Source organism: Triplophysa dalaica, chromosome 10 (genome assembly GCF_015846415.1).
Source record: "Triplophysa dalaica isolate WHDGS20190420 chromosome 10, ASM1584641v1, whole genome shotgun sequence".
Lineage (NCBI taxonomy): Eukaryota > Metazoa > Chordata > Actinopteri > Cypriniformes > Nemacheilidae > Triplophysa > Triplophysa dalaica.
This window is the reverse complement of record NC_079551.1, coordinates 11,772,929-11,793,472: the sequence shown is the minus strand read 5'-3', so window position 1 is coordinate 11,793,472 and position 20,544 is coordinate 11,772,929. Positions and strand designations below refer to the sequence as shown.

The 20,544-nt window shown below is 38.3% G+C and overlaps 1 pseudogene; it reads right to left on the bottom strand.

The window, feature by feature from the left end:
- Positions 1-621: 621 nt before the first annotated feature.
- LOC130429958 (NACHT, LRR and PYD domains-containing protein 3-like) lies at positions 622-19,973 on the bottom strand (annotated as a pseudogene).
- Positions 19,974-20,544: the final 571 nt, after the last annotated feature.

Sequence of the window (20,544 nt, the reverse complement as noted above, 5' to 3'; positions counted from 1 at the left end):
CAATAGAAATATTAAGTTTACATTTAATTGATTCTTTGTACATGTCATTGGTTTTGTATCCATACTCGTTACATCATCTGAGAAAAAAAGCTTTTCATTGATGTATGGTTTGTTAGGATTGGACAATATTTGGGATGCAACTATTTGAAAATCCCAATATTGAGAAAATCTCTTGTAATGTTGTGTAAATGAAGTCCCTAATATTCCATATTACTTATCAAATATAAAGTTTTGATATATTTACAGTAGAAAATGTACAAAACATCTTCATGAAAGGTGATCTTAATTAAATATCCTAAACATTTTTGGCATAAAAGAAAACCATAATATAATGGGGATGGAAAGCTCTAAAAATGTTTCAAAGTTCTTAGAACATTTTTATAACGAGAGACTGTAATGTTCCAAAAAATGCTTTTAATAACGTTATTATAACCAAACAATAAGGTTGATACAACGTCTAAAAACTGGATGTTTCAAACGTTCTAAGAACATTCAAACTTGTTGTTTTTAAAACTTACTGTCAATGTTAAGAAAACGTTCTTGGAACATAAATATAATATTAAACGGAACGTTTCGATTACGTTTTAAAGAACAATCTCAGAATATTATAATCATGGCGAATGGAACGTTTTAATAACGTTTAAAAATACTTTCTTAGAACATTAATATAACAACAGAATGAACCGTTCTAAAAACTTTTTGAATAACGTTCTTATAACCAAAGAATACACACACAAGTAAATCATTGAATGTAAGAAACAATACGTTTGGCAGTAATAGAAAGTAAATAAGGCAACTCATAGCAGTCAAGAATCATTTGATTTGTTGATATATTCAGAGAGAAGATGAAAGAAAAGTCTTGACTGACAATCATTCACCTCTTACAGGAGAGAAAGAAGATCAGTGAAGACAGAAACATGACATGAGACATTGAATTCTTATTCTACAGACACATTCAGCACTTGATGTCAAATCTACATTCATGTTTTAAGCTTAAATGAGCATTACTTGATTAATTTTCTAACAAAGAAACATGAATTTACAAAGAACAAGTTATGGTAATAAACCAATAATGTCAATCATTTAATATTACATTGGAATTTTATGTTAATGAATTATGTGTCAATGTTTCCGTCCTCGTCTCTATTTTCTATGTATTTCTGTAGAGAGAAACAGTGAATTCACAAGTTCATCCTACAGATAATGAAGTGGGACAGACAGTATGTGTGTTTGTCGAACTGTCCCGGGGTTGAGGGCTCTCAGAGTGTGTCCGGACCCTTATCATGACCCCCTAGCTGAAGTAAAGACGGTCTCGTGGTGTGGAGGAGGGATGTGGTGAAACCAGAGAATGGAGGTGAGGGGCTTGACTACTTCTAGGCTGTTCAGATGATTGATGTGATTGATTATGGAGAGCCAGACGAGTTCATGTGTGCACACACACACACACACACGCACGCACACACACACACACACACACACACACACACACACACACACACACACACACACACACACACAGATCATAATGTCCAGATGAAAGAAAGCAGAAGAGAAAGATTTGACAGTATTTGTGTTATAACTCATGTGGTTATGTGTGTGTCTCTCTTGTGTTTAACAGGAGGCTCTATAGAGACTGTTTATGTCACACAGACACACTGAGCAGTCATCATCATACACACCAAATCCAGCAAAGAGAGGCTCAGTGAATGTTGTGTAGTATGTGTGTAAGTGTGTGAGTGTGTGTGTGTCAGAGAAGCTGTAGAAGGACAGAGTGCCGGCCGACTGGTCCACATACACTCCTGCTCTCTTACACACACCTGGAGAGACACTAATGAGTGTTTCATTCTTATTGTGAAATGCAGTGAATGTGTCATTATAGCACCACAGACTCCATGATTTTACATTGCGTCCAAACACACAATCATTACTCTCTCCTTTCCTCTCAATGCTTTTATATGACACTGATATATCAACACTTGATCCGCTCCATTCAGTCTCCCAGTAACAGCGTCCAGTCAGACTCTCTCTACACAACACTTGAGGACACTCATCAAATCTGTCTGGATGATCAGGATACGACTGACACTCTTCCACACGTGTGATCTTTCTGTTCTCTTCAGACACTTTGAGTTCATTGTTTGTTGTGTTTAGATCCAGTGTGAGATCACAGACATCTGAACACAAGAAGACACATTTATAACACAACAACACAACAATCACTAAATCAATCTGTGAGTGTCAGGGGGGTCTGTGTTAAAGGGGTGTGTGTGTGTTTGTGTGTGTGTGAGTGTCAGGTGGGTCTGTGTTTAAGGTGTGTGTGTCAGGTGTGTTTGTGTGTGTGTGTCAGGTGTGTTTGTGTGTGTGTCAGGCAGAGGTGGGTAGAGTAGCCAAAAATGGTACTCAAGTAAAAGTACTGTTACTTCAGAATAATATGACTCAAGTAAAAGTAAAAAGTAGTCATCCAAATAATTACTTGAGTAAGAGTAAAAAAGTGCTTGGTTACAAAACTACTCAAGTACTGAGTAACTGTTGAGTAACGTCTGATTTATTTTTTAACAAGCATTCAATCAGACAGACAAAAATACCAAATAATAATGTTTAAGCAAATTATAGTTCATGAAATCAATAAAATACATTAAAATAAATTTATGAATTAATTACAAAATAGCTTAAATTAAAATTATCCAGGTAAATTCAAGTACTTAAAAAAAAAAATGATAAAAAATAAATAAACACAAGTAAACACAAATTTCCAAACCTTTATACTTTTTTACCAGGCTTTGCAGACAGAACTAGAACATGGCAGCCCATAAACTCTCATAAAATGTGTGTGTGAGAGAGAGATAGAGTATGTGGGTCCGTGTACGTTTTATTCATTTGATATCCTATATTAAATAAATTAATGGAAACTGAAAGATGACTCGTTTTTTCATTTTTCGTTTAGTTCAACAAACGAAAAATTAGATTTCGCCCCGATTTTTCATTTTTCGTTTGTCGTTTAAAAAACGGATTTCGGACTCAATATGGGATTCGTACATGTGGGCGGTGCTGTAACGCCCCTTTCACCCAATTGGTCAAATCGCTCACCATCCTGTACGGTCTTAATTCTGCCAGGCAGAATAAGAGTCACCTCTAGTCCTTCATTTTTAAGTTATTGCAAGTATGTCGGCGCGAACCACTGCTTATTGTTAACAGTGCGTGATATTTAAGCAGACATATCTGTTGCAATGTACGACATTTAAGAGATGCAGTATGCTGAATACCAGGGGTCTCCAACCCTGCTCCTGGTGAGCTACTCTCCTTAAGATTTCAGCTCTAACCCCAATCAAACACACCTGGGTTGCTTGATAATTACAGAAAGGTGTGCTGAAGCAGGGTTGGAGCTGCAATTTGCTGGACGGTAGTTCACCAGGTCCAGGGTTGAAGATCCCTCTGTATACAGTAATTTATGATGATTTATGATGATATAGTATCTTTCCAACAAAAGTCGCCCATTACAATAAACACTTAAAAGACACAGACAGTCAAGAATAAGAAATGTGACCTCTTCGAAGTACTACAGAAGGTCTCTGCTGACACGCAGACATAGAAAACATACATGTGTAATAGCATAAGTAAAAACGTTAACAAAGATCCTTTTTCACGGGGCATTGCGGGTGTTTGACAGAGTTGCATCAGTCCAGCTACTCACTGCCTGCTGCATGCATTTCGTCAATTCAGCAATTTATGTTCCTCAATTATAAAAAAAAAATAGCAGAATAACTCTGATCCCCATCATCTGGACACTATTCCCATCACTTGTCTACCCCTTGTTTACTGTCTTATTCCTTTGGTCTTGTTATTTGTCCGCTGTTGAATGTGTTTATGGTGTTGTGCTTTTTCCTGTGTCTCTGTGGATTAAATTATACCAGTTTGGAGTATCTGCTTGTCTTGAGTGTTTGCTTCACAAACCGTGACATCTGTATGTAAGTGTCTCTGTCGACACCTAGGGTACTTTACAGACTCGACTTTCACCTGAAAATTTAGATGTGCTGGTTTTTCTCAACAAAAACTAATCTGCTTTATAATTGGGTTTCTCATTCGGTCTGCATGAGCTGGTTCAGAAATTGTTACAAAACCAAAATGATAGAACTATATATTTACATTAACATTTAGTCATTTAGTAGACGCTTTTATCCAAAGAGTATTACAGAGAGGTCAGGGAGCAATAAGCGACATGTCAAACAGGAGCAATCACACAATAGGTACTGATACAAATAAGCCAAAGATAATTTAGATAATATCTATACCCGTACCCGTACCCGAAATGACCCATACCCGAAATGTGACCTGTGCTTTTAACCCATCCAGTGATTAGTGAGCACACACACAGCAAGTGGTGAACACACGTACACCCGAAGCAGTGGGCAGCTATCACTGCAGCGCCCGGGGAGCATGTAGGGTTAGGTGCCTTGTTCAAGGGCACCACAATCGTTACCCGCCGGCCGTGAGGATCGAACTGGCAACCTTCTGGTAACGAGTCCGACTCTCTAACCATTAGGCCACGATTTATATCTTTAAGGTTTCTTGGCTGTCGCTCAGTAAATTGTAGTTTTAACCTCCTTCACAGATTTTCTATAGGACTAGGGTCTAGAGACTGGCTAGGACATTTAATGTGCGTCTCCTTAAGCCACTCTTTGGTTGACCATAGTGGTGGAGAGGTTGAAATGGGAGATACAGATTCTGTTGGCAGGCCTCTCTTATATACATAAGATGATTTAGGAGTACTGTCTTAAAGTGACAGGACTTATCTGTGGGCCATGTAGGCACATAACCAATCTTTGGGGCCAGAATTCTTGCTTGTTGGTAGGGATCAAATATTTATTTCACTGACTGAAATGCAAATCAATTTATAACCTTTATTTCCACTGATTTTTTGGTTGATTTTCAGGTTCTATCAGTTAAAATAAACCTAAACATTATAGGTCCTGCATTTATTTGTAAGCAGGCAAACTTACAAAATCAGTGTTGGGATCAAATAATTATTTCCCTCACTGTACATACATACATGCATACTGTACATATAATTTACTCGGATCACAATAATTATTGGGGAGAAGAATATTGATTGAATTTTTTATTTTTGGAATATAACTGATGGGGCAATTACGGTTAGTAGTAGTCATAATGGCCTAATGGTTAGAGAGTTGGACTTACATTTACATTTAGTCATTTGGCAAGTCGCTTTTATCCAAAGCGACTTACAGGGCACTTATTACAATAAGTGCCCTGGAGCAACATGGAGTAAAGTGTCTTGCTCAAGGACACACTGGTGGCTGCTGGGATCGAACCAGCAACCTTTTGATTACCAGTTCAGTGGTTTAACCCACTAGACCACCATCTCCTTGTGACTTGTGACCAGAAGGTTGCCGGTTCGATCCTCAGGCCCGGCGGGTAACGATTGCGGTGCCCTTGAACAAGGCACCTAACCCTACATGCTCCCCGGGCGCTGCAGTGATATCTGCCCACTGCTCCGGGTGTACGTGTGTTCATCACTTGCTGTGTGTGTGCTCACTAATCACTGGATGGGTAAAAAGCAGAGGTCACATTTCGGGTATGGGTCACCATACCTGACGAATCGGTCACTTTCACTTTCATGGCGTGAACTATTTCTCCTTAAACATGAATCGATGAATGTTCCCAATCATCATTACAGAATGCTGTTTTAAGTTCAGCAATGTTCATAAACTTGTACTATAAAATTGTCGCTGTTGAAAGAAAATTATTTGTGATAAATTGACTTAAATTTCTAAAACATTTCAGGTCACATTTAGTTTGGTTACATGTGATGTTGTGAGAATAAAATAATTTTTTGCAGAATTAAATTTTGTGTTTTACAAACTAACATACACATCTGCATGCAGGCTCCCAACTGTGCAGATTCATGATGTTCCTTATGTGTGATGTTTGTTCTCAGAAATACAGCTACAACATATTCATACTTTATCTGTATGGAGAGTGGATAAATTAGATTGAAAGAGGCTGACACCCCCTCTTGTGGACAGCATTAAGAATTATGGTCATCATGGAATTTTTGGAGTTTGATCTAAATGATCTGTATCAAAGTTCGTGATATAGAGCCTATTCATCCACTTTTTTATAACAATAAACATTAAAATAAGTGAAAATTGGCCCAACTTGCATCAGGAGTAGACTTTGAACTTGAGCTAGCGCATAAAGAGAGAGCGCATTTAGGCCACGCCCACACCGGGGAAACAATCCAACCCACTTTCTATTGCGGGAAAATGCATCCTTGTCATTTCTGATTTATAACAAAAAACATAACAATGCCTAAACTGCTGTGAGACAAGGTGCACAGAAAACAAGAGAAAGTCCAGTGAGCACGTCCCTCTTAACCTAGCGGGTCTAAGATATGCGAGGCTGTCTGGTGGTTCAAGTAAACATATTTTAAAGTGCAAACACTTGTCAGTATCGCACTCGTACAGACTCTTAATCTGCTGGGTAGAATTAAGTCCGTACAGAATGGTGAGCGATTTGACCAATCGGGTGAAAGGGGCGTGACAGCACCGCCCACATGTACGAATCCCATATTGAGTCCGAAATCCGTTTTTTAAACGACAAACGAAAAATGAAAAATCGGGGCGAAATCTAATTTTTCGTTTGTTGAACTAAACGAAAAATGAAAAAACGAGTCATCTTTCAGTTTCCATTAATTTATTTAATATAGGATATCAAATGAATAAAACGTACACGGACCTATGTGTGACTTCAACACTTTGCAGTTTGAATGATGTCCTGCATAAACAAAATGATGGAAAATAAGTAAAGTAAACACTTTGTGACTTTTCGATCGAGCCCTCGCCATTCTCTCTCTCACACAATATACTAAAGCATTGCAATGCAAAGGCAGCCTGCTTCAGAGCTAAAGTGGGACTACAGATGAAGTCTCCCTAAAGAACCCACGTATCTAACAGTAGTTCTGCATTATATTAATTAATTTGCACGCGAGTTTTATTTATTTTTATACCGTGTAAGTTATTCTCTGTGTAAGTTAAATGTATGCACCGAACCGTGACGCCCATACTATTTCGGTTCAATACAAATACACGTACCGTTCCACACATAATATATATAGGAAATGTTTAAAACATATGTAACTTTAAAGACAAACATTCGTCTATCCACAGCAAAAAAAAACGATTTTAGAACACTTAGCGATACATGTTTCCTCAAGTTAGATGTTGAGTTTTTGAATGCTGAAATGTCCGTTTGTTTTGGGAGACACAGAAGACACCGCATAATGTAGCTGCTGTTTCGCACTTTTACTAAGGTAAACATGCTTTCAATATGAGGCCAGGGGCCCGTTTCAGAAAGCAGGGTAAGTGCAAACTCAGAGTAAGTCAATCCCAGAAAACGGAATACTCAGGGTTTTTGGTTTCTGAATGCGAGGAATGTCAAACCCGCGACCGCGGAGTAAGTCAAGCCCATTTCAGAAATCGAGGTATCTTATACTCCGAGTGAGTAACCAGAGTAACATACTCCGTGAACCTAACCTGGTCGGGAGCAGGTTTTATTCCGCAAACGCAGGGTTTGTTACAATCTCCGCCCCCTTTTCGAAGCGCGAGCGGGTTGAAATGACATACGTCATCTGTTTATTGATTCGTGTTCCTAATCGCGCTCTATTTAGTCACACAGAACTTAAAATAGCATGTTCGTTTATTCATGAACCCATAGATGAGGAAGCTGCATTAATTCGCAGAGAATTATATTTATGTCGGGAGAGAATTCTGAGGCCCCGTTTGGACGTTTTATCTTAACTTTTAAAGCCAGTTTAAGAAGTATATTTAACATTTCCCAATCAGTCATCCTACTAGCAAGACCATTTTATTTCTTTAAAGTTTCCTGAATGAATGATGTTATTGTATTTCTACCACGGCGTTTTAGTGCCACGTTAAAAATAACATAAATTCAAGATTACGAGAATAAAGACGAAATTTTACGAGATTAAAGTCAAAATGTTACGAGAATAAACTCGTCGTAATACGTATATTATTTTCGTGAAAGTTGTAGTTTAAGAGTTTAAATTATGTTTAAGTACGTCATCTGAATCAGTGAGTTAATTCGTAGTTCATGTCAGATTTTGACATTTCGACTTTATTCTCGTAACATTTCGACTTTATTCTCGTAACATTTCGACTTTATTCTCGTAACATTTCGACTTTATTCTCGTAACATTTCGACTTTATTCTCGTAACATTTCGACTTTATTCTCGTAACATTTCGACTTTATTCTCGTAACATTTCGACTTTATTCTCGAAATCTTTTTTTTTTACGACGCCGTCGTATATTTCATATTCAGCTGCTGCCAAGATCTTTTTATTGCAGAAGGATTTCACCTACATGAGAGCAAGAGAGTTAAATATAATTTACATTTTCACAGTTTCAACAAAATAAATATAAAAGTGATTGACATATAAACTTGCGCATTAACACGTGAAGCACTTTTCTCCCACGCCAACTCTCTTTCTTTTGCTGCTGCGGCTGTGTTGCACTTTTTTCTAAATATCTGGTCATATTCACTGTACGCTTGTAACAGTTCCTTCAATTTGATTGGCGAGAAATGAACAGAGCGCTTTTTGTCACGTGCCGTTGCCATGGTGAATCGTGCTATCTTCACTCAATTGATGATGGCTTTTCATCGCCATGCTGCACGCGCGTAACCTAGAGTGAACTTACTCAGGGTTGATTAAACTAACTCAAATCAGCTGTTCTGAAACTGAAAACTCAGAGTAGCGATTCTCTGAGTAAATCAACTCAGAGTTCAGATTTTAACTCGGTGTTGGTTGAACTTCCTTATTGAAACGGGCCCCAGGGGTGTTCCTCCTCGCCTGTGTCTGCATTGCCGATGGTTGATTGTGACATTTTTTTTTTGCTACGACTGTAAACTAACCCGTCCCGCCGAACGCCGCTGAGATTGAGTATGGTCACGTGACGAGACTGCGCAACTACGTTTGATTGGTGAAACACAGTCACATGGTAGAGCCTTTGGCAGAAGTCTCACTCTCTGTCAAAATAAAACAATGACGCGTAGAATATCAAAGAGGTCAAAAGAAAAGTAACGAGTTTATTGTAGCCTAATGTAGCGGAGTAAAAGTACAGTTTCTTCTTCACAAATCTACTCAAGTAAAAGTAAAAAGTATAGTGATTTAAAACTACTCCTAGAAGTATAATTCTTTCAAAAACTTACTCAAGTAAATGTAACTCGTTACTACCCACCTCTGGTGTCAGTTGTGTTTGTGTTCGTGTGTCAGGTGTGTTTGTGTGGGATATGTGTGTGTGTCAGGTGTGTTTGTGTGTGTGTGTGTGTGTGTGTGTGTCGGGTGTGTGTGTGTGTGTGTGTAGACTTACACTTGTGTAGTCCTGCTCTAATTCTTTCCTCTCCTCCATGACTCACACTACAGAAACACACACACATTAAAGACATAAACATGATGTGACATTGGTCTGGTGTGTGTGAATCATGTGTATGTTGTGTGTCATACTTGATTGTGTAGTTTGGATCATTGAGTTTGTGAGAGAGCAGCTGAAGTGTTGTGTGTTGTGGGTGATTGTAGCTCAGATCCAGCTCTCTCATGTGTGACGACTGTGAACTCAGAGCTGAAGCCAAAGAACAACAACCTTCATCTGTCACCATACAACCTGATAACCTACAAACACACACATCAACATGTCAACACACTCTTCACTTTTCTATTGTGAGATCAGTGTGTAGAGAGAAACACCTCAGTGTGTGTAGTTGACAGTTGTGAGTCTTGAGAGCATCAGAGATCAGCTTCACTCCTGAATCCTTCAGATCATTGTTACTCAGGTCCAGCTCTCTCAGAGGACACTTTGAGGACTGAAGAGCTGTAGACACAACTTCACAGGACTCAGCAGTCAGATCAGACCCTGAAAATCTGTGAGAGGAAGATTGATCTAGATTATATTCCAGTGTTCATTCACAGCCTGTACTTTCACAGAGTGAATATTGTTATTTTGAGAGGCTATAAAAACACTGAATGAACTCACATCGCTCGTCTACAACATCTCACAGCTGGAACGAGTCTCTTCTTATCCTCTACATCATATCTGTTCATGTTGAACTCATCCAGCACGTTCTCTGACATGAGCAGCACATAGATCATCAGTGTACACATTGAATCTGAGAGCTCTATGACTGAATCTGAATCATCTGGATGTAAGTATTTCTGGATTCTCTCGTATAATGACTGATCCTTCATCTCCAGTAAACAGTAAAACAGGTTCACTGAAGCTTCATCTGAGGTGTTGTAATGATCCTGTAACTGTTGAATGTATTGAGTTGTTTCTCTGATGCTGTCTCTAGTGTCTTCAGTGCGTGTGAGCAGACCTTTGAGAAGCTTCTGACTAGACTCAAGTGAAAGGCCCATCAGAAAACGTAAAAACAGATCCAGATGTCCTCTCTCACTCTCTGTGGCTTTATCAATGGCCTTCTTCAGAATCTCATGAAGAGAAATCTTTGTGTCTTGTTCAGGTGTGATAAAAAAACTCAAGGTCCTTCATGTTGTCGGTCATGTAGCAGTCTTGTTCAGGTGTGATGAAAAACTCAAGGTCCTTCATGTTGTCGGTCATGTAGCAGTCTTGTTCAGGTGTGATGAAAAACTCAAGGTCCTTCATGTTGTCGGTCATGTAGCAGATGAAGACGTGCAGCGCAGCCAGAAACTCTTGAACGCTCAGATGAATAAAGCTGAAGACTTTTGTCTTGTGAAGAACAGATTCTTTCTTGAAGATCTCAGCGATCATTCCTGTGTACTCTGAATCTTTACTCACATCAATATCACAATCTTTAAGATCTTTCTCATAGAAGATGATGTTCTCTTTCTTCAGCTGCTCAAACGCCAGTTTGGCCAACTTCAGAATGGTGGTTTTATTGGATTCTAAGAGCTTTGTATAGTCTTCTTCATCTTCCTCATCATACTTCTGGTTCTTCATGTTCATCTGAATCAGCAGAAAGTGAATGTACATCTCAGTGAGAGTCGTGTCAATGTTTTCTTCATGGTTCTGGATGAGAATATCATGAAGTACTGACGCAGTGATCCAACAGAAGACGGGGATGTGACACATGATGTAGAGACTACGAGATCTCTTGATGTGTTTGATCATTTCATCAGCTTGACTCTTATCTTTGATTCTCTTTCTGAAGTATTCCTCTTTCTGCTGGTCTGTGAATCCTCTCACCTCAGTGAACAAACCTACAAACTTAGAAAGAATCTGATTGGCTGCTGCTGGTCTTGATGTGATCCAGATGAGAGATGATGGAAGCAGATCTCCTCTGATCAGATTTATATCATTTCATCTACAGATGATCTTTCCTCAACACTACTCCGTTTTCTGCTTTTAAAATTAAAACTCAAGCGACTTTCATCAAGTCCGTCAAAGATAAACGCCACATTACATTTCTCTGTTAACTTTATGACATTTCTTTTCATTTCAGGATAAAATTCCAGCAGAAACTCATGAAAACTGACTTTGTCTTCAATCTGGTTCATCTCTCTGAATGGAAACAGAAACATGGCGTCTACGTCCTGATTGGCTGTTCCCTCGGCCCAATCCAGAATGAACTTCTGCACAGAGACTGTTTTACCAATTCCAGCGACGCCTTTGGTCAGAATAATCTTCTTCTTGTCTCTCAGTGACTGAAATATCAGATTGCATTTGATGTGTTTGTCCTCTGATGATTTGGTTGTGTTTTTGAAGGCATCATCAATGTTCAGAATCTCACGTTCACGGTTGACTTCTTTCATATCCCCCTTTGTTATGAACACATCTGTGTAAATCTCATTCAGATCGGCTTCATTTTCCTTCATACCCTCAAAAATACGTTTTGAATTCTCCTTCATGTAGATCTTATGACTTCTCAAAAACTCTTTCAGTCCTAAAGCCTCTGTTATCATAAATGACGAGAAGAAAAGAGAAATGATTCAAGACAAATGTTATTCACATCAGGATGTTCATCATTATTCACACATTAAATTAATCTAATGGAGGATTACAGACTAAATGAAACAAATCTCACATGAAACAGATCAACACATCATGACATTGGGTGGACTCAATAAATAGGGCATTAAATGTTTTTAAGCGAAATGAAAAGTGAGAAAATATGAAGCATATATATATCTGATGTGCTTATACTGTATATCTGACCCGTCTCCAGTCTTCAGAATCTTGCTTTCTAAGTTAGTTTTGTGTTTATAGTTCAGATGTTTTATATACAGTAGATGTGTTTTGCAGAATAAAGAAATGTATACAGGTTTGCAACAATTTGAGGGTGAGTAAATGATGACAGTATATAATTTTTTGGTGAACTATCCCTTTAATATATTAGATTAGATTAGATTAGATTAGATTAGATTAGATTAGATTAGATTAGATTAGATTAGATTAGATTAGATTAGATTAGATTAGATTCAACTTTATTGTCATTACACATATACAAGTACAGTGTAACGAAATGTAGTTTAGGTCTAACCACAGGTGCAAATAGCAAGTGCAGGATATACAGTGTGAATAAATACAGAATACAATATTAGGATACACAATGGGCATGTACTATGGAAATACTTTACACAAGGAATGTTCTATGACAATATGACAGTCGGTATGTACTATGAACAACCGGTTATCAAATTTTTTACTTATAAAGAAAATACAGAATCTCCTGCTAGAACATTGAGCATTGTCAACTAAGACTTTTAGGTAATGCAGCTGAAAATGAAAGAAGTGTCACAAACATGATGCAGTAAATTTTTAAGTTAATTTAATGTAGTGTAGCTGTCTTGAGCTGTGTCACGTATGTATATCTCATTATGAGATGAGAAAATAACACGATCATTTACGTTTTCAGATATTTAGACAACTGAATTCAAACTGAAAAAAGATTTCAGGAGTCAGTCTAGTGTTTTATTTCTGTGTAGTTGAACACAAGCTCTTACTGAAATACACTCAAGTTCTTCTGTATCATGTGAAATGAGCCGATCATCTCTGAGCAACAAACCTTATGATGGAGTTTAAACAGGCCAGTGACTTCCAACAAAGCATTAGTTGAAGACGTATGTAAGTGGAACTGATGTGTAGTAAGTCATGATAGTAATGCTGTTCTGATTCAACAAATCCCTTTTTACACTCAACTGGATTGTTTAAAGTTCGAGTCTCTAAGTCGACTGTTTCATTCACTCGACACTTAACTGTAACTAACTGAGTCATGTTTTCTGTGAGTCAGGACAGAATGTAAAGTGCTATAGAGTCTGATGTTTAGTGATGATTCACCTTGTTCTTGTGTGAGCTTCTCTGTGGAGTTTTGCTGCTCTGTGAAGAGAGAAAAGATGAATGAAAACACTGTGAAACTGATCATGTTGTATTTGTGTTTGTGTTCTATTGTACCTGCAGTGTTTGAGCTGCAGATGAAGGTCACGGGTCCTGTTATAGTGTTTCCAGTGACCACAGGAGCATTTACAGCTGAACTTGTGTCCGCCTTCACATCAACACTGACTTTACTCATCTGCAGCAGACACATTTTACAATGAGATTCATTCATGCTACTTAAAGGGTTAGTTCACCCAAAGATAAGCATTCTAGCATCATTTAATCGCCCTGAGATTGTTCCAAACTATGTGGAAAATACAGCGTTTATCAACCTTAAATCCTGTATACCATTACATTACATCTTAAGCGAACAATAATATTTGTTTTAGCCGCGTCAAATGATCCCTTTAGGACAACAACAATGCACCTGTTGAAAGACAATGAACATCAGGGTCTTTATTCTTAAAGCTTCCAAGAATCCGCTCAGAAAGCTCTTAATTAAGCTTTAAAACTTCTACGTAGGAATATTGGCTAAAAAAAGATTGAGGACCAATTTGAGAGAAACTTTGAGTGTGGAAAATACAAAATCTTTTATCTTAGTGAGGAGGCGGGGCTGACATCGTTGCTATGCATGACACAGTCTTTCAAAGACTGTGATTGGTTGGTTTGCCAGAAGGAAAAAAGGCCACTGTTGAGTATGGGGTCGTTAGTTTGAAATTGCATTACTAACCTTGTTCAGATTTACCATACACATGCACACACATGCACTATATATGTTATATATATATATATATATATAACTATATGGGTGTGTGTATAAACAAATATTTTTCCATTCTGTTAATATCAACAAACAGTATTTGATAGAAAATGAACATTGACACAGTAAGTTTCTGGAACTGCTGTAATTGTTTGTGTGATCAGATTGTGACTGTTATGACGAACCAAATCATCTTTGCTGTACAGTTGCATTCCTCAGTTGCCAAATATCTTAATACGATTACTCCTATTTCTGGCGATATGGCATTTCTAATAGGATTGGTCACAAACATGAACCCTCCACGATTTAATGTGTTGAGTCTTATTTACTCAGTGTCATTCAAGTTAATTTAATATAGCGCTTAAACATTTTGCATTGCATTAATGCAGCTGTACAAGACAACCAAAACCAGAAAAAAACTAAAGTTGAACACACACACAAAAAAAAATCTGATAAACCTTAAAAGAAATATGTAAACTGTCATCAATAGCAACTCTTTGTGTTTCGTCCATTCGTCTGCTGCTAAAGAATCTCTTAAGTCTCTTAAAAGTCCTCCTCGCTACTCCTAAAATGTTTGACCTTATGACCTCTTATAAGGGTTAAGATGCTTGCTGAATTTCTTTTTTCTTACTAGGATCTTTTTGTAATTTTAAGGGGAAACGTCCACATTTCTCAGAATTTTCTTAGAATTTAGTCACTAGGAGCAACTCTTTGCGCTATGATTTTTCATGAAAACGGGCCCAGGTTACAGATTTACAGACTTATGTATTTGCTAAATGTTGATCAAAAACAGTATTGAAGAACGACTGCGTACCCCGTTAAACCATGTAATGGGATTTTGTATCCTGGTTGAATAAATAAATAAAAAACTTTAGTGCCTAGTGCTATTTTTGCGAAATTGACGTTTCCATTTGGCGTATTTTCAATGCGCAATTTCAATTTGCCCATTTTAAAGGGTAATGTTGTGGTCTAGTGGTTAGAGACTTGGACTCGTAGCCAGAAGGTCGCTGGTTCAATTCTCAGTACCACAAGGAAATGACTGAAAAGCCCTTGAGCAAGGCACCTTACCCCTGTTTGCTCTGCAGTGATAGTTGCCCACTGCATCCAACTTTTAAGTCACTTTGGATAAAAGCGTCTGCCAAATGAATATATTTTAAATGGGAACGGAAGGGCAGATACATTTAATTCATGAAGGGGACCTCAAAATTAACTATCGTTGTTTGTGTTTTCTTCAGTGATTGCCTTCTTCAGGGGAATCGGCCAGAGGGGGCTGTCGTCAGAACCGAGAGGACTGAGAGTCAAGTCTGGTTGGGCCAGTAAGTCACAACTAGCAGTAACTGAAGCCGCTCTTCTTTGACTGCGCACAGCCCTGTGCAAGGAGGCTCACTGTGGGAAAGTACTACTTCCGCATGTTCCGCGGGCGGCTGTGCACCAAAGCAGCCGTGCCGCCTGGTGCTGGTGTGCTGCCATCCAAGGAACACGACTCTGAGTCGTGTCAGCACTCTGAGCCAGTGCTGAAGTGGCTGCATATGCATCAATCCAAGAGGGATTACCCCTCTCGAGGACGCCACGTGCCCTAGGAGCCTCTGAAAGTGTTTCAGTGGGACCTTGGACCTTGAAAATGATCAGTTTCATCCATTGCCATGTGCCATGGGAGGCTGGTTCAGTGGCTGACAGAGCTGTCACCTTGCACTTGTGGGGGACCCCAAAGAGGTTGACTGCTCTGCCTTCTTATCTGCTTGGTGTTACCGCCGGCCAACGGAACGTCACGTGGAGATTGCGGAAGGCAGTGATATCACCGGGGGGAAGCCTGGAGAGAGAGCGCACTCTCCAGAACCATGGCTCATCCTGTCAGGGCCGCTCTAAGCCGGGTTCCCAACGGGGTAAACGCACATTTGACTGATGCGTTGGCATCTTTTGCAGTACCAGACCCAGAGGCAGAGCAAGGGTTGTGAGATTTTGTTTAAAGTAGCAAATTGAATGGAAATGTACGTTTCAGTATTTTAATTTTTTGCTCAATACGTCTCTGAGACGTGTGCTGTCAGATGTCATATCTGTGAGATGTTTATGATTTAGAATGGAGGTAAAACTCATTTAAGATGTCTGTCAGGGTCTGTATTCTTAAAGCTTCCAATAATCCTCTTAGAAAGCTCTTAATTTATCTTAAAAACTACTACGTAGGAGTCTTATCTTAAAAGAGAGTCAGGACCAATCTGAGAGAAATTCTGAGCAACTTTTATTTAGTGAGGAGGCGGGGCTGACCCCGATGCTTTGTATGACACAGTCTTTTAAACCCTGTGATTGGTTGGTTGGGATTGTTAGTTTGAAATTGCACATCATTTTCTCTGTTTTACTGTACTCACGCTCACTCACACACACGCACGAAAATGAACAGTTACACAATAAGTTTGTAATGCTTTGTTTGTGTGATTCCCATAGAAGGCTGTGACAGAACCAAATCATCTCTGCTGAATAGCTGCACTTCTCCAGATGCTGAAAATGTTCATGTAGAGATTCTTCTATTTCTGGTGCTATGGAATTTCTGCGCTGTTTTGGAGATGTAAGCCTGTCTCTAAAAGGATCGGTCATAAAGATGAAATGTGCTGTGTCTTATTAACTCACTGTTATTCTATTTAATGTAATTGTATTTTATAGCTCTTTTTAAAATGTTGGCCCTTATGAGAGATCTTTTAAGGGATAAGATCCTTTATGAATTGGTTTATTTCTTTACTAGGATCTTTTCTGTAATTCTAAGGGGAAACGCACACATTTCTAAGAATGTTCTTAGAATTTTCTCAAAACAAAACAAGAAAGCAAATAATTAAATAAGTCCAAATCACGCAATCCACAGACAAAACTCACGGGGAGGAACATACTTGGGTTATCCAAAAACCGTCAGGAGAGTTACGCTGGGCAAGACAAGAAATAACAATGAACCGACGAGGTGTGAGGGAAAACAGAGATACTAAAAAGGGACAAGTCAACGAGAGGAGATTAAGCAGGGACAGAGAAGGACAGGTGACAAGACTTAACACTATGGGAAATCAGACGGGAAACAAGGGGGCGGAGCTAAACGAAAAACAGGAGGACACGCGTCGAATTATCAAAACATTCCGCCATGTGTCTCCACATAAAACAAAACATAAACACAAGACATGGTACTGTAACAACACTGTCCCCAAGGCACAGGACAGGATCGTCACAACAGATGAACATGCAATATCTGGGAACATGTCTTGAAAGAGTCACTTTATGCTTTTGATCATTTCCACCAGAAGCTGGAAGTTTTGCAGTTAAAACAATTCATGCAATTTCAGTAGTGTAGAGTCATGTCTATAGGAGTCAGTGTGGGAATTAATGAATAAGAGGCAAAATTCACAAATACTGCGTGCAAAAAAATGTTTTTTGTTGATTTTTCCAGTACCTGAAATCGTGATCTTTAGTCATTCATAAAATGCAAGTCCACACCTTCCATGTTTTTTTATTTAAATAAATACAGATACAGGCAACATGAAAGTATCTTTGCCTCATGAATTAAGATATCTATTTTAACTCGAGCTTTAGTTATATAAACACTCCGTATAGTATTGAAGTGAACATAGTGTGAGAACTGAAGACGTCCTTGTTACTGAAATGACAACTGTTATTGACACCTGGCCCAGCGAACACCAGGTCCTGAAATGTACATATCTATAGGTTGAAACCCGCCTACACAGAAGAATATCAACGACTTCTCTAGCCTTTCCCACTGGTGAGTGAATGACTTAAGCTATGTACACATTCTACACACTCCTGCATTTGGGATGACTGACAATCTGGTAACCATAGCGACATCTCTGCACCTCTGCTCTCTCCCAATGTTGCCATGTTCTTTATTAGTATGCGCTTTTATACTTGTTGCTTGGTCTTAGATCAAAAAGCCTCGGCACTTAGGTCTTAATAAATGTTTTTCTTTTCTTATAAAATGTATAAATAATTTGTATTTTATTAGTTTATTTCCGTCTTGTCTTGTTTGCTTATTTTTTCTCTGAAGATCTGGCAACACTGTCACTTAAGCGACGGCTCTCGAAAGCGGCTAACCCTGTGTCATATGAGCAAAAACAAGGATTCCAAGAGAGACCAAGCAAAAAACATGCAACATTGTGCAGTGCCTGGTGGTGGAAGAACAGTCGCTTCCTTCGTATTCTGATAGTGATAGTTGTGCTCAAAAAGTGATAGTTGTGCTCAAAAAGGAGAAATAAAGTAGAAAAGGGAAAAACATGAGATTAAATTTACAGCTGAAGTTCCAAATCTAACCAACTACTTCAGTTCCCTCTGGGACAACCATCAATGCCCGAGGAAACTTGTGTGTGCAACTGTAATACACATTTAGCATCACACCGTCACAGATCAACGTGCTTATTATGTTGAAGGTTAGTAAGCAGCAGCAGTAGATTATTGTTCTTATAAACAACCAGTTAGAAAGCACAGGTTTCATGAATGTTTACTTTGCCCCTTTAGATGAAAACGACAGTAATAGTGCAGCAACATATTAGACAGCTCATCTGATCGGTAACAAATGCGATGGAATGAATAGCGCTCCTCATCAAAGTTATCTTTTATTAAGGCTTGTTTGCGGCCATCAGTGCTGTAAGAGCCATTAAACACTTAACACCGGAATGCGACATGTCACATGGTTAAAAGCATGGATTACAACAGTATCATTATATGGGTTTTTGCTCAGCTAAAGTTCGAAAGAACACTTTTTAACATTAAGACCCTATATAAAGTATTTATTGTTAAATACTCATTCAGGAAGTGATTGCAAATGTTTTTGCTGATTTTGGAAACCTGTTCGTTAGAAGTTCATATCTGGAGTTAATGTTAATGTTTTTTTAAAAGCCTAAAAAGTTAGTCGGCTTTGCAAACTTGTGCTTATAGAACAAAGAAATTAAATATAATGTAATTTTCTACACGAATAGAACATTTGTAGGGCTTTTAATGTTAACAGGTCGAAGCCTGCAAAAACATTTTTTAAAGAAAAATATTTAACACAATTAATGCAGAATGTGTATGTTTGCTAATCATTTGTCTAGCGTTGCATTATATAATAACGCTATTATTTATGTAAAGGCTTTTAAATCACTTAAGCTCTTAAAGGGGCCGACTTTTTGAGAACATTCAATTCTGTGTATTTCCTACCTGCTAGACAGGATAGCTCTCAATTACACTGTTGAACGGCTAAATTATGTAATTAGATAAAATAATAAGAAAATAAATATAAAATGAAATTGAATTCATTCAAGATGTAATCAACAGTGCAGAAGACACCGGGCGTGGCATAAAATGAAGGGGCCCTTGATGGGTTTTGCTATAGCCCCACGGCCCAATGTGTTCTTAATCCGGCCCGGTTTGTAAGGCTCTGTGTTCAGCTGTACATTAATGGGGGTGCAAAAGTAATATTGATCAATGCCATTGACATTGACAAGTCGCCAATCTATTTGCTTTCTAAGTAAAGTGCATTGGATTTACAGAGAAACTCACATACTTTTGATGACAAAACACAAAAAGCAAACATGACAATCAATGATAATATTACTCAATATACTAGAAAAATTGATATTCTCAATATGATGAAGATTAAACAGGTTTGTTTGATGACCAATAATAAAACATTACTGCAGAAACATTAATAATGATAATAATTCATGACTCACCTTCAGTAATGATTAATCTTGAGTAATAAAATGAGTAATAATGAGTAATCTTCTTCTCTTTAAGTCGCTTTGGATAAAAGCGTCTGCTGAATGCCTAAATGTAAATGCAATGACAGCGTCTCTTCTGCGCTTCTGTTTAACACGTCACCTTTCAGGAATGTTGGTTTGTTTCTCTTTAGAACAGAAAACGAATCAAACCAGTTTTACATCATTCATGACAGAAAAACAACACTGCACAAAAAAAGTTCTGTAAGTTTTGCGTGTCTTAACTTGGATGTTTTTTTCACGCATTAATTCTGCGTTTGTGTTGCTCAGCTGTCATTTCACACTAAATGAGCTTTATCTTTGTCTCTTCGAGTTCCAGTAAGCCACTTTATGTACAGAAGAAAATAAAACTCGCTGCACTTTACGATGATAGGATAGAGTCTTGCAGTTGATGGAGATTTGTGGAATGCACGAAGATCCCGTTCCACCACATCCCAAAGATGTTTATTGGGTTGACATCTGGTGACTGTGGGGGCCATTTTAGCACAGTGAACTCATTGTCATGTTCAAGAAACCAATTTGAAATGATTGGAGCTTTGTGACATGCTGCATTATCCTGCTGGAAGTAGCCATCAGAGGATGGTTACATGGTGGTCATAAAGGGATGGACATGGTCAGAAACAATGCTCAGGTAGGTCGTGGCATTTAAACAAATTGGC